This window comes from Schistocerca gregaria, chromosome 7 (assembly GCF_023897955.1).
Source record: "Schistocerca gregaria isolate iqSchGreg1 chromosome 7, iqSchGreg1.2, whole genome shotgun sequence".
Classification (NCBI taxonomy): domain Eukaryota; kingdom Metazoa; phylum Arthropoda; class Insecta; order Orthoptera; family Acrididae; genus Schistocerca; species Schistocerca gregaria.
The window spans coordinates 98,484,364-98,496,903 of NC_064926.1; the positions used below are offsets into that span (position 1 = coordinate 98,484,364).

The following is a 12,540-nucleotide window of genomic DNA, read 5'->3' on the forward strand; positions in this document are numbered from 1 at the left end:
TACGTGATTTAATAATACTGATTATGTCAGGGCTTGAATAGAGTTCGTGAACCTCTTCGGTATGCAGTTTTCACCACTCTCCGCTAATGTCATCCCTTTTTGCTCCAAAAATGTTCCTCAAAATTTTGTTTTCAAATAATCGAAACGGCTTTTCATTTTGCAAAGTGAGAGACCAAGTCTCACACCCATACAGAACAACTTGGCAGAATAATTGTTTCGGATATTCTAATCTTTAAATTACTAGACAATATCCTTGATGAAAGTAATCTATTCAGTGAGAAGTAGCATGCATTTCCCGCCCGTAATCTCTTCTTCAGTTCGGATTCAATCTCATTTCTCGAAGTGTTGTCCATGCCTAGATACTTAAATGTGTTCACTTTTTCAAACTGCATGTCTCCAACTCTTAACATTTCCTGATCTACTGCTGTTGGCATTCTACTGGTAACCAGGTATTTAGTTTTGTCTTCACTTATCCTTGATCTCCGGGAGGGGACTGCCAAGGGGGAGGTTACATGAGAAAAAGATTGGATAACCAACGAAAGGATAATGTTCTACGAGTCGGGGCGTGGAATGTCAGAAGCTTAAACGTGGTAGGGAAACTAGAAAATCTGAAAAGGGAAATGGAAAGGCTCAATCTAGATGTAGTAGGGGTCAGTGAAGTGAAATGGAAGGAAGACAAGGATTTCTGGTCAGATGAGTATCGGGTAATATCAACAGCAGCAGAAAATGGTATAACAGGTGTGGGATTCGTTATGAATAGGAAGGTAGGGCAGAGGGTGTGTTACTGTGAACAGTTCAGTGATCGCGTTGTTCTAATCAGAATCGACAGCAGACCAACACCGACAACGATAGTTCAGGTATACATGCCGACGTCTCAAGCTGAAGATGAACAGATAGAGAAAGTGTATGAGGATATTGAAAGGGTAATGCAGTATGTAAAGGGGGACGAAAATCTATTAGTCATGGGCGAGTGGAATGCAGTTCTAGGGGATGGAGTAGAAGAAAAGGTTACAGGAGAATATGGTCTTGGGACAAGGAATGAAAGAGGAGAAAGACTAATTGAGTTCTGTAACAAGTTTCAGCTAGTAATAGCGAATACCCTGTTCAAGAATCACAAGAGGAGGTATACTTGAAGAAGGCCGCGAGATACAGGAAGATTTCAATTAGATTACATCATGGTCCGACACAGATTCCGAAATCAGATACTGGATTGTAAGGCGTAGCCAGGAACAGATATAGACTCAGATCACAATACAGTAGAGATGAAGAGTAGGCTGAAGTTCAAGACATTAGTCAGGAAGAATCAATACGCTAAGAAGTGGGATATGGAAGTTCTAAGCAATGACGATATACGTTTGAAGTTCTCTAACGCTATAGATACAGCAATAACGAATAGCGCAGTAGGCAGCACAGTTGAAGAGGAATGGATGTCTCTAAAAAGGGCCATCACAGAAGTTGGGAAGGAAAACATAGGTACAAAGAAGGTAGCTGCGAAGAAACCACGGGTAACAAAAGAAATACTTCAGTTGATTGATGAAAGGAGGGAGTACAAACATGTTCCGGGAAAATCAGGAATACAGAAATACAAGTCGCTGAGGAATGAAATAAATAGGAAGTGCAGGAAAACTAAGACGAAATGGCTGCAGGAAAACTGTGAAGACATCGAAAAAGATACGGGTATGATTGTCGGAAGGACAGACTCAGCATACAGGAAAGTCAAAACAACCTTTGGTGACATTAAAAGCAATGGTGGTAACATTAAGAGTGCAACGGGAATTCCACTGTTAAATGCAGAGGATAGAGCAGATAGGTGGAAAGAATACATTGAAAGGCTCTATGAGGGTGAAGATTTTTCTGATGTGATAGAAGAAGAACCAGGAGTCGATTTAGAAGAGATAGGGGATCCAGTATTAGAATCGGAATTTCGAAGAGCTTTGGAGGGCTTACGGTCAAATAAGGCTGAAGGGATAGATAACATTCCATCAGAATTTCTAAAATCATTAGGGGAAGTGACAACAAAACGACTATTCACGTTGGTGTGCAAAATATATGAGTCTGGCGACATACCATCTGACCTTCACAAAAGCATCATCCACACAATTCCGAAGACTGCAAGAGCTGACAAGTGCGAGAATTATCGCACAATCAGCTTGACAGCTCATGCATCGAAGCTGCTTACAAGAACAATATACAGAAGAATGGAAAAGAAAATTGAGAATGTGCTAAGTGTCAATCAGTTTGGCTTTAGGAAAAGTAAAGGCACGAGAGAGGCAATTCTGACGTTACGGCTAATAATGGAAGCAAGGTTAAAGAAAAATCAAGACACGTTCATAGGATTTGTCGACCTGAAAAAGCGTTCGACAATATAAAATGGTGCAAGCTGTTCGAGATTCTGAAAAAAGTAGGGGTAAGCTATAGGGAGAGACAGGTCATACAATATGTACGACAACCAAGATGGAATAATAAGAGTGGACGATCAAGAACGAAGTGCTCGTATTAAGAAAGGTGTAAGACAAAGCTGTTGCCTTTCGACCCTACTCTTCAATCTGTACATCGAGGAAGCAATGATGGAAATAAAAGAAAGGTTCAGGAGTGGAATTAAAATAAAAGGTGAAAGGATATCAATGATACGATTCGCTGATGACATTGCTATCCTGAGTGAAAGTGAAGAAGAATTAAATGATCTGCTGGACGGAATGAACAGTCTAATGAGTACACAGTATGGTTTGAGAGTAAATCGGAGAAAGACGAAGGTAATAAGAAGTAGTAGAAATGAGAAAAGCGAGAAACTTAACATCAGGATTGATGGTCACGAAGTCAATGAAGTTAAGGAATTCTGCTACCTAGGCAGTAAAATAACCAATGACGGACGGAGCAAGGAGGACATCAAAAGAAGACTCGCTATGGTAAAAAAATGCATTTCTGGCCAAGAGAAGTCTACTAATATCAAATACTGGCTTTAATTTGAGGAAGAAATTTCTGAGGATGTACGTCTGGAGTACATCATTGTATGGTAGTAAAACATGGACTGTGGGAAAACCGGAACAGAAGAGAATCGAAGCATTTGAGATGTGGTGCTATAGACGAATGTTGAAAATTAGGTGGAATGATAAGGTAAGGAATGAGGAGGTTCTACGGAGAATCGGAGAGGAAAGGAATATGTGGAAAACACCGATAAGGAGATGGGACAGGATGATAGGACATCTGCTAATACATGAGGGAATGACTTCCATGGTACTAGAGGGAGCTGTAGAGGGCAAAAACTGTAGAGGAAGACAGAGATTGGAATACGTCAAGCAAACAATTGAGGACGTAGGTTGCAAGTGATACTCTGAGATGAAGAGGTTAGCACAGGAAAGGAATTCGTGGCGGGCAGCATCAAACCAGTCAGTACACTGATGACAAAAAAAAAAAAAAAAAAAAAAAAAGAAATCCTTAGACCTACATCTTCACTAGCCTTGATTAACGCATTCGCATTTGCTGTTACAGATTCTTTCCTATCGCTAATGATGTTTAGATCATCTGCATACCCTACTATCTTAATAGTTACATTTAACTCCACACCCTCTGAATTAACTGGCGTCATTCGTACAATATATTATAGGACTACATTAAAAAGTAGCGGTGAAGGGGCATCTCCCTGTTTAATTCCGTTCTTTAATACAAATTCTTCGATTCCAATTTCCTCACGTGTACTCCACCTTTTGTGTTCTTCAAACTCGCTTCTATAAGTCTAATATACTTCTTTCGTATTCAAAGTTCCAAAATAATTCTGTACAATTCTGACTGCAATACTGAATCATATGCTTTTGTAAAATCTATGAAAAGATTATGAACTGGTTTATTGTATTCCTATTTCTTTTCCAAAATTTGACACAGGGTGAATATTTAGTCTATAGTTGATCTGTTCCTCCGAAAGCCAACTTGGTAATCCCCCACAATTTCATCTGCATATGGTGTAACCCGACTTAGCAGAAAATTCGAGAATATTTTGGAACATACTGGTAATAGCGATATCCCTCTAATTACTATAATCCATTTTGTCGCCCTTCTTAAAAATTGGGATCAGAATCGATTGCTGCCACTCTTCAGGTACCATATCTGAGTTCCATGCTTTAGTTATCGCTTTGTGAACTACTTCCACCAATTCCTGTCCCTCATTTTTAACTAATTCTTGCAGTTATGCAATCTGATCCTAGTGCTTTGTGGTTTTTCAATTTGTTGATTGCATCACTTACTTCCTTCAACGTCGACTCAGGTATCTGGGGTACTGCTGTATGTATTTCGTATGCCTTCTCATTTCCTGGTTCCCGGTGTACATTTAATAGATGCTCAAAATACGCCCTCCATTTACTTAATATAGCACTGGGGTCTGTCAGTATTCTCCCGGCATCCCCTCTAAGTGCATTTGTCCTAGACTTGAACGCCTTCCTATACCCATTTATGTCTAGGTAAAGTTCCCTAATGTTTTTTGTTTTACTGTTGTAAGACGCCGTGGTCTCCTGACCTTCATTGCTTTTTTCCGCCCTCACAACCATATTCCGCACATCAAGACGCTTCATTCGGACTCGATAAGATATAGTCAATGTAGTATGAATTCCTGTAAACGATATGCAAAAACTAGTAAATAGCCAATGCGCACCGAGATTGATCTACTCGAGTCAGGCGTACACACATACATTCCAGACACGACGGTCACAGGAGCTTTTAGTTCAGGAGACCAACCGCATTCCAGGAGGCTGGTCGCAACCTATCCACGTCGGCCAGTGACCGCCCGTAGAGCAGACAGCGTTTGCCCGAGTGAAAGGACGACCCTGTGTTCGGCTTAGAAGCAAATTCCGCTACATTGTGTGGGAGCGCCCAGCCTACGCATTCTTTACAACGTAGCACGCAATTTGAGAGATTTTCACATGGAGACAGCAAACGCCAAACGCCGATGCTACAGCTTTCGGGATTGGTTGCATTAAACGAAACGTCATTCTCCCGTTTTGAAGAGCAATGCTGATTGGCAGACGATATTTCTGACGACTTGAGCAGAAGGAGTAATAGAAGAGACCGAAAGATATACCCCTTCATGTCTGGAGTGGAGAGGGGCCGTTCCGGTGTCGCTCTTGGAAAGAGAACACGTAACGACAGCGTGCGCACTCGAACGTGTACTCAAAGACCGAGGAACAAGTCTCTCCTCAGCACTTCACTGGGAGAGCACCTCTGTCGAAAGCGAATCGGAGTACGACTCTATATTGAGTGCTTTCGATTTAGCGTTATTCACTGTGTTGGCTGCCACACTTATTGTGCAGTGTGACTGGACAGAGGAATAGTTAAACGCCTGCGAGCTAATTTTTGAGTGGCATCGCTGTGGACTGGTTATATGAGTGATAGAATGAGAGTTATCTTATTTGTCAGCAACGAGCAGCGCAGGCAGCAGTCATCACAGCTTACGGTATTGTGCGCTACAGCTCTTGCGAACCCCATATTTCCTCCACAGCAGTACACTTCATTGCATTTCACAAGTGACAGCCTTGACTGTCCCTAGCAACATTCTAACTGATAATAATTCAAGTAGAGTAGGCGTGACTCTCAGCCATTCTGCCAAGTCATTAACAATCTTAAACTGTATAGAAATTTCATTAGTGAATCCTATCCTTGAGAGGTAACTTCACATTCTGAAAAGAACCTGGAAATAACGTGTTCACTTCATAGCTAAAAGTGCCATTGTGATTTCTCAGAATTTTTGCAAAATAACTAATAATTTTCGTTAGCTTCATGTTTTTCTTACACTAACTAGCACTACTCCAGTACCCACTAGTTACGTAATAAATTTTGTGAATTTTTGTGTCATTTCCTTACAGCGGACGACTCCAGAAGATATCTACTGCTGAAAGTTTTTCAGGCATTTCTCTTTAGAACGTTAGGAGCGTCTGTCTGACTTCTGTAGTAGTATGGGGGTGGAAATTGCATCTTGCAGGAGCCACAGGGTAAAGGGTACATTTCAGATTGATCCGTTGCGCAGAATGACAGAATAGCACCCACACGCTCACACTGTTTGTTTCAATTTTTTTATGTGATTGTTCAAATAATCCCTCTTTTTGCCCTTAGCCAACCAACGTCCCTTCTCTTGTTCAAGAACTCCTCTCTTTTTCTGTCTCCCATTCGATCCCAATCTAATCGCGCTTTTCTCCTTTCCTCTTCAAATTTCTTGCATTCCTCATCTAACTACGGTTTCCTCTTGTTCTTCTTAATTGTACCTATTGTGACCTTCGCTGCCTCTTTGATATTACTCCTCACAGTGATCCATTGTTTATTTACATCCTCGTCTTGATCTTCACGTGTCTTGAGAGCATCAAACCTATTTTAAATTTCTACCATGTACCTTCTTCTAAAGGTTTCATCACTTATCTTGTCGGTTTCAAACCTAACAAGTTCTGCATTGTAACACCTTGATGTTGCTGTAGATAGCCGTTGGTGAACTTTGGCAACTACAAGAAAATGAACAGAATCGCAGTCTGCTCCCCTGAAAGTCCTAACATGTTCTATACTAGTGTGCCTTCTCCGAACTACGGGAAAATGATCAATTTGGTTTCGGGTGTGTCCATCCGGAGAGATCCATCTTGGTTTATAAATGTCCTTCCTTTTGAAATATGTGCTCTCGACAATCATGTCTTTTGAAACAGCAAAATTAACCACCCTGATGCCATTATCATTCGAAATGTTATGCAAACTTTCTTTCCTAATCGTAGGCCGGAATGATTCCTCTTTCCCTATCTTCGCATTAAAATCACCTATGATTAATTTTGTGCCGTACGAGGAGAACTCATCCCACAGTTGATCTAGTTCTTCATAAAAGCCGTCTTTAACAACCTCTTCAGTGTCCTCAGTTGGTGCGTGTACATTAATTACTACTAGTTTATTCAACCTGCCGGACAACACTATGTCTGATAGTCGGTCACTAATGAACCTTATATCTCTGATTGCGGAAGCACTTTTCTCTGTACTGCGAAACCTGTTCCGAAACAGTGAGTTTCCGCTCCTCTATAGAAAAATGTATACTCACCCATCTTCAGGCTACCCTCCCCGTGCCACCGAGTTTCTTGAATAGCTGTAATGTCTACATCGTATCTAACTTGTCTAATAGTGTCTGGAACGTTCCTGGCCTGTTCAATCTTTTAACGTTCCATGTTCCAAACCTGTAAGTTCCTTTCGGCCTGAATCTCTTCGAAGTAGGTTCCGCCCGAAGATCCGAATAGGAACCTAGTTTACCTCCGGAATATTTTACTTCAAAGGGACCCATGCCCATTAATGTTGCTGATTCTTGATGAATAGTTTTGATAGTAAGAGAAGAAGAAACAGGGATGGTTCATCACGCCATCGCCTGCTCCCCACCGGTTGTCCGCGACTGCGTATTTTTTCTATTCGCAGCTACCCTTCATATCTGATGGCCGTATGCCCTGTCCGCAACCTGGGGACACGCTGTACCGTGGTGGTAGGGGCCCACGAGACATCATTACTTCCTATCATACCTTTATATATAATTCTTCTTCCTTGCAAACAAATCAGCTCCAGGTAAATTAGAATGTCTGACGTTACATAGGCTGCGCTACTCATCAGTATTCATGTATGCAGCTGTCACAGACAATGATTCATATACCAGCTTATGTAATATGAATCTCCTGTTTGAAACTGCACCCGCATATTCCTTAACGTTCATTTTCACAAAACTTTGAACTAGTACTTATGTTAGCGTCTTCACTCGTAATCACTCTTCCTTGACATACACTTTGTTCAAGGCTTACAACTTAATTATTTTTCATACTATATCTCACATTAGTCATACAATTTAGCACACTCACTGTGACACACAAATGTTTTCTTAAACGCTACTTGAAACTAGTCTAAGGTTTTAATGTCACTTTGATATTTACTATGCTGCACAGCTGCTTCTCCTCTTTCATGTCCAACCATAATACTATTTATTTTTACTTCCTTCCGATACTTGGGTAAATGTCCCTCAACTTACTTTAAAAATACAACTGGGCGTATATTGCCCAGGAGTGGTATGTAACTTGCTTCAGAAGCAAGCTCATTGTTATTCACTGACTGCAGGTCTAATATATACAGATCTTCTACACCATGTTTAAGTTCCTTAGCGTTACACATGTCTCCTCTACTACCTCATACATCACATTTCGTCTTACTTAAATCAGTGGATTATGTTTGAATGATCTATTCTTGGTTGTTCACAAAAATTCTTTATTTCAGAAACTTTACTCTTAATGGCACCAGTAGCGTAATACTGTTCCTTCCTCAACCCATCTAAATGTCTCGAAATATCATTGGTTAATTATGAAGCTCCTCAGAGATTACCACCTTAAATCGTAAAGAAATTTTCATGACATATATTCAATACTTTCTGCCTCGTCATTTCGACTGCACGTTCAATTACATTAAAATTGGCTTACAATTCATTCCTTACTTCACGAGTTTGAGTTTGTAAATCAGACTTCAGTTGTATACAGTTAGCCTCTGATACCTCCAAATCAAACTACAGTACCATGTAATTAGCATCTATCTTACCCGCAAAATTTTACAGTATTAGAATCTAATTTAGATGTTAATTCACTGTGGTCAGCTCCCATTTCTCCATTCATGCTTTGTATAATGTTACATAGTCCTGATTTGTCTTCATCCTCACAATAACTTTCCCTTTTCCTAATCTGCTCTACCAAGGAGTTAACAGAGACCTCATCAGTGAAGTTTTTATCACTATTACTTCCTGTAGTTCTTGATATTATCGCATAACTCTCGTCCGCGCCATACTTGACATCCAGGTCTTTCTTATTATCACTCTCCCTTTCCATGTTTACCTTAGTTAATTAGTGAAATAATGTCTTTATGTTTACCTAAAATAAAAGTGATAATACAAACAATGCAGCCAGTGGTGTGATCAGCTGCCAATGGAGCCATGGGTATTGGATTGCAGTCACAGCCTCTATACAGGACAGCCACTCGCAACCCCACCGTTGCTGAGCCGCCCAATGCACTGATGGGGCGGCGCCCCGCCAGCCACCACTGATCGCCACACACTAAGGATGCCTCCACTAGCTGCCGACAGCTGCTGTGCAAGCCTGCGACTCGCTCTGCTATATTTAGAGGTAGCACTGTGTACCCATTCTGTAGGTGGAAAACCCACCACACACAGCACTAGCTCGAACGGACCACCAAGAACAAGTGAGCAGGCAAACTTGCTCTAGACTGCTCGGTGAACTCAAGCGTCACACAACCCGCGATTTACCTGCCACTGCTGCTCATTTACCTGTCCTCTACTTAGGTTGCGAGCTGCACATCGACTGCCCCAGACTTGGAAATTGCTGTCACAGACACCACGAGGTATGTGGTGCACTGCACCACACCTTGAGATGGGTCTAGCAGCACTTACAGGAGTGGCCACGTACCACCACTGAACACTCAGCACAGAATTAATAAATTGCAAGAATCACCACTGAACACTCTGCACAGAATTAATAAATTGCAAGAATCACCACTGAACACTCAGCACAGAATTAATAAATTGCAAGAACGGTCCTGGCACAAAAGGTCACCAGTGTGATGGTGTGCTGTCGGGGAGTAATGTAAAAAGGTGTTGTTAGGTCGATCACCGAAATTGACATCTTCCTGATTCCGGCCACTTAAGAGCTGACACGTGTAAACCAGTTGTGGATGGTTACAAAAGAAAATTTATATACTTCCCCAGTTTAAGTGCAAATTTCAGGTCACGTTGCTGGAAGTGACTAGAACCCTGTCCCTACTGCAAACTATAGAACTGGCTTCGTCACTGCATGAAAAAAAAACACTTTTTTCCATTCTCAGAGATCACAGTATTTTCAAGTAAATGCTAATCCACATGATGAATCACACTTCCAAATAATACTGTTCAACCTATAAAGCTTCAAGCAATGTCACTCAAAAACCTTCACTTCCACCAAGTTCTAATCCACCAATCATAAAAGTACAAATGCTGCAGCAAAATTCTTCATATATTCTTCCATAATTTACTATAGGCTATGTGGCCTAAAATGTCTGGCTAGCTTTCTGTTCAGAGTTAAATGAATTCGACATTACGTATAATCTTGGCATGGTGCACAAGTCGTACAAGATGACAATACAGCAGCATGTACGTCACACTATTTCTCATGTTTTTTTTTCGTTATACGTCGCTGAACTACTTTGACGGTCGTGACTGTAGCCATATCGTCGTTGCTCGGATCTTATGATACTAAGTGTTGTTATGTACACCAACGCATCTGGATACCGCGAGACTAGTTGTAATTTATAGGCACTACAGTCCGGAGCCGAGCGACCGCTCCGGTCGCAGGTTCGAATCCTGCCTCTGGCACGGATGTGTGTGATGTCCTTAGGTTAGTTAGGTTTAATTAGTTCTAAGTTCTAGGCGACTGATGACCCCAGAAGTTAAGTCGCATAATGCTCAGAGCCATTTGAACCATTTTTTGTTGTTGTAATTTATAGCCTCTGTAACACATTTATACAATCATTAACATAAACAAATTCCCTCACTACTATTTTGCCTTTCCGCTCAGCGGGAGTCGTCTATAAAATTACCCTAACCTTACGACTTACCAGAGGGTTAAATAAACATAATGGTCGAACTAGATGGCCCTTACAGCAGATGATGGTTTGTGGCAGGGTGTGATGTCACACTACTACAATGAAATATCCCTCTAGTCTGCGGTACACAGTGCTGTGAAATGTCTCCATATCCTTCTGCTACGTGCGTATTCTTAAGAGCAATAACAGGACCATAACCTAACGAAGAGAAACGTCCCATATGGTTACAACAGCTCTTCTGTACTTCACTGTTGGCACTACAGATGATGGCACGTAACATTCTCCAGGCGTTCACTCAAATCCTACCGTCACTTTGCCACAGAATATAGAATGATTTATCACTCGAAATGACTCGTTTCTAGTCATCCATTATCAAGCTACGTCGTTCTTTAAACGAATTCCAGCATTCACTATAAAAATGTTTGGCTTATGAGGAGCTTCTCAGTCATTTTACACCATTGTTTTTAACTTCTCAAGCACATCCATTGTACTAGCTGGGTTGTTAGTGACTCTTTGCAACTCAAAACTGGTTCCTTGCACTGATATCATGCCATTATTTACGGGCACAGTTAAGAATACGAGTAATTCTTCACAAACAATTTTATAAAAGCAAGTTGGAACGAGCGTGCAGACAGTCTGCCTTGAGCATCAGTACATAATTGTTGCCTTCGCAACAATGGCCGTCAAATCATATAGGTCAAGGTAAGATAATCTTTCAATTTGTGAAACAATTGATTTGGATCATCAGTGCAAGTGTGGTGGAATATATCACACACTCCTCAAAAACCGGCAAAGAAACAATTAAGAGGTGTTAAACGAGGTGAACGTCCTGGACCTATCCAAAAACAGTAAGGACAACACCCGGCTTTGTACGCATGCGTCATCGCTGAAGCGAGCAGTGGCTCCAGAAGAAGATTCTGTACCCAGAAAGCGGTAATGCGTCCGCTAGTTCAGTAGGTGCGATACACCGGCAGTGTAAGAGGCTAAGGTCGTAAGCGGTTTTTAGAAGTACAGATCGCTGTCTGTCCCTGGCTCAAATGCTCTCTGAAAACCCTCACTGGTGAGTTCTGTGATCGCATGTTGGCTCTAGTTGTCCCAGATGTAACTTTCCCAGTTAAGCAGCATTTGCAAAATAGATGTCACCTCAGAACAACAAGTGAACGTGGACAACTGTCTAATTATCGTTTTATTGAGCAAAAACGCCACCGAGCGAGGTGGCGCAGCAGTTAGCGCACTGGAGTCGCATTCGGGAGGACGACGGTTCAAACACGCGTCCGGCCATCCTGATTTAGGTTTGCTGTTATTTCCCTAAATCGCTCCACGCAAATGCCGGGATGGTTATTTTGAAAGGGGATGGCCGACTTCCTTCCCCGTCCTTTCCTAACCTGATGAGCCCGATGACCTCGGTGTTTGATCTCTTCCCCCAAAACAACGCAACCACAACAAAAACGCTACATAAATCTTTTACCAGATGTAACGTCTAATGGTCTGGTTGTGCTACATAAGTGTGTTGTACTTCTGCAGTATCTCCAGACGGTTACGTGATCTATCTGTCATTTTTCCTATTGCCACTGAGCGACTCAGTCAGTGATTTGATCCGTTAACTGACTTTATGCAAGACGAAAACTTCTTACGATTTTACCTCAGATCGGACGTCAGCATAATAATTCGCCCAACTATCGATGTGCTCAAAAAGAAGAAAAAAATGAAAAAAAGGCTCTGACCACTATGGGACTTCTGAGGTCATCAGTCCATCAGTCCCCTAGAACTTAGAACTACTTAAACCTAACTAACCTAGGGTCATGACACACACCCATGCCCGAGGCAGGATTCGAACCTGCATCCGTAGCGGTCGCGCAGTTCCAGACTGTAGCGCCTAGAACCACTCGGTCACACCGGCCGGCTGATGTGCTCAGATTT

The 12,540-nt window shown here is 41.7% G+C and overlaps 1 protein-coding gene across 1 annotated transcript in view; it reads left to right on the forward strand.

Annotated features, from left to right (window-relative positions):
* The window catches only part of LOC126282304 (myrosinase 1-like), a 96,412-nt gene that overhangs the window by 45,057 nt on the left and 38,815 nt on the right, over nt 1-12,540 (forward strand). The window lies entirely within an intron of this gene.